General features: G+C 35.9%; 1 protein-coding gene across 2 annotated transcripts in view; it reads right to left on the reverse strand.

The window, feature by feature from the left end:
* The window catches only part of LOC110101177 (APO protein 4, mitochondrial), a 22,135-nt gene extending 19,451 nt beyond the window's left edge, over nucleotides 1-2,684 (reverse strand). For both annotated transcript variants that reach the window (XM_028697149.1, XM_020828967.2), the window contains exon 1: nucleotides 2,147-2,684. The gene's annotated coding sequence lies outside the window, so the exon portion shown is untranslated. The remainder of the gene's footprint in view (nucleotides 1-2,146) is intronic.
* Between the last annotated feature and the right edge of the window lie 350 nt (nucleotides 2,685-3,034).

Genomic DNA, 3,034 nt, shown 5'->3' on the forward strand with positions numbered 1-3,034 from the left:
GCCATAAACCATTGCAAGTCTCACCACCATCTTATAAAATTTTCCCTTAAAATTGAGGGGTACTTTTCTATCACACAACAATCCCGATGCATTATACTCTGAATTCTACTAATAATATCCCCATCAATTTCACCATTACTCTGAACAATAAACCCAATATATCTAAAACATACACTCTTATAGTCTTATTAATGACTTGCCCGTTCAAAGTCAAAATCACCCCACGAGATCTAAAAGTGCACGCCATGTATTCAATTTTAGATCTACTCAAAAGAAAAACCTTAAAGCTCTAAGAGTGACCTCCATAATTGAAGTTTACCTTCAATTCCCTCTCTAGTTTTATCAACAAGAAGAATATCATCAGCAAAAAGCAAAAATCAGAGCATATCCACTTACAAATGTCTAATAAGAATATTCATGACTAGAGCAAAAAAGATATGGGCTTAAGCTGATCCTTGATGTAATCCAACTAAAATAGGAAAATACTTGGTCAAACCACCTTATGTGAGATTCAATAAAAAAAATAATGAATATCAAATATCTATTTTTATATTAAAATATAAATAAAATATACATATAAATAAATTTTAAAATAGAAAATGATCCCGAATGGCCCCCAAAGCAAATAAAATAAGATAGCATGCACAAATTGGATTATAATTTGACCCAAAGGGGTCTACATTCTGCCCCAAGCCTCTTAGTGGGATTCTACTATAATTTTCCAAACTATAACACAAAACAAATGCTTACAATTGGTCACAATCATGGTTGATGACTAACTGGTTACACTAGACTCCCTAATCCCACATTCATAACCTTCAGAATCAACCCACACATGCTTCAAGCTAAATCTAATACAGGAGAATTGGTACTTAATAGAGTACAAAACAAATAATATCATTTCCTGATCATATGAAGTTATGATTTAACAGTTCAATGATAGTTAAAACTAACAATTATCAAATGTAAAAGAACAATGATATTAAAAAACTTAGCAAGATTGAAACTTTTTTTATGGAACAGTTATTTTGATTGGATGAAGGAAAATCTAGGAGGAACGGTTGTGTGCCAATCAAGAGCTCAGACTACTTAGGAAGTTTCGTGACAGTCAAGTGAAGGAAATAGAAAGCCAATCATATTTATATTTATAGATCTGGATTGGGGCATAAGTATTATAGAATTAAATGTATACATGACTATACACAAATTGCTCTAGAGTTTCTCTTGAGTTGAATGGACCGATGTAGCCTAACTTGAACCTAGCTAACTTGACTTGAATCGGTTTCAAGATAGCAATGGGATGAGTAAGATAAGTATTCAAATCAACATTTAATTGAATAAGAGCAAGTGAATTCCTTGCATTCTAAACATTATACATGGTTAAAATGAATGTCGAATATCTTTGGAACTCACAACTTGTAATACCTACTGCGCAACAGTGTTGCACCCATTTTGACCCAATCTGGTAAGTCTTGTGTGATGAAATTTTTGCATTTTTCATTCAACACGTGTCTAAGAATGTTTTGTATGCATATGAATGTCTAAATTCTGTTCTGAATCATGTTTTGAAGGTCTATGTGTATGGGCAAATTATTGCATCCAGTCACCGGACGTGCAGAATAGGTTCGGACATCTAATAAAAACATGCTCCTGCGCTTTTGACTGCGCTTTAGGTGCGTTTTACCTGCACTTTGACTGCACTTTTGACTACGCTTTGACTACGATTTGACTGTGTTTTACTTGCACTTTTCCTGCGATTGACACACTTTATTTAAAATAATATTTTATTAATATCCGGACCTATCTCCGCGTTCGGTGACCGGATGCAATAATTTGCCATGTGTATGACATTAAAATCTAAAATTTGCCCCTTTGGAGGGTTAAGATGCAGGGTTGAGGGGCGCTACAGCTCTAAACTCTGAGTCTGGTACTTCATTTTGGCAAGCCCTCGGAACATGCACAACCAAAACCTCTTACAGCATCAATAACAGGCAATATTTTAGCATAAACATGAGGGGTAAGCACATTGTAGAAAAGATCATAATAATTATTGAAAAAAAATGAGGAAGAATGTATTAAATATCCTGAAAGAGAGAAACCCAGGGTGGCAAGCTATGAAATGAGTGGGAACGGTTTTAGAGAGAACCTGAGAGGGAGAGACCGAGGACGGCAAGCTGGGATTGCCCGAACAATTTGGAAAGAGCAAAGTCATATTGATCTTTCGGACGATGGGGGAGAGACGTGATCGTGGCGGCTAAACGTGTGAGTTGTCCAAATAGAAACCAATCGGCGGAGTCCTCGTCGCTAAATAGAAACCCAAGGGGCTGTTTGGCAACATAATTTCTGCAGGATTTGAGCAGGATTTATGCTAAATCCTGCCAAGCGCGATTTGAGCCGCCGGTTAATCTCAAGGCGGAATAAATCCTCCGTTTAAATCCCGGATTAACTAAATCCTGCAGGATTTAAGGGCTTTGACAGAAGAAGCGCGCGAAAGGGAGAAAGATAGTTACTTTCGCAGCGAGCAAGCTCCCGTCGCTACTTCCTATCGGCGAACTGTCGCGACTTCCGATTCAACAGGAAGGAACGTTGTCGAAGTAGGCGAAGAAGCCCTTCAGACATTCCGCCCATTCGTTCAAAACCCTACCGCACGCGGAGCGGGAAGTCGAATAGCAACGTGGAAACGGAGAAAAGGAAAATAAATTGTACATTATTAATATAAATTAAAATCCTAAATTCCTAATAATTAAATGATAATTAATAATATAAATAATAATTAAATAACTAATAAGGTAGTAAATATTATAAATTAGAATTAGATAACTATTCTAAATAGTCGTACTAATTATATAATTAGTTAAATTATTAATATTTATAATAGTAATTACATAATTAAAATAGTTTTTTTTTTTTTTTTGGGACATTTAGGCCATTTAAGGCAAACTGACACACACAACGCATACACATAAACTCGAACTCTGGACTTCTTAGTTGGAAGCCTAAGCTCTCAACCAATAGGCCAAGGAGAGTTGTGTAT

This window comes from Dendrobium catenatum, unplaced genomic scaffold (genome assembly GCF_001605985.2).
Source record: "Dendrobium catenatum unplaced genomic scaffold, ASM160598v2 fragScaff_scaffold_883, whole genome shotgun sequence".
Lineage (NCBI taxonomy): Eukaryota > Viridiplantae > Streptophyta > Magnoliopsida > Asparagales > Orchidaceae > Dendrobium > Dendrobium catenatum.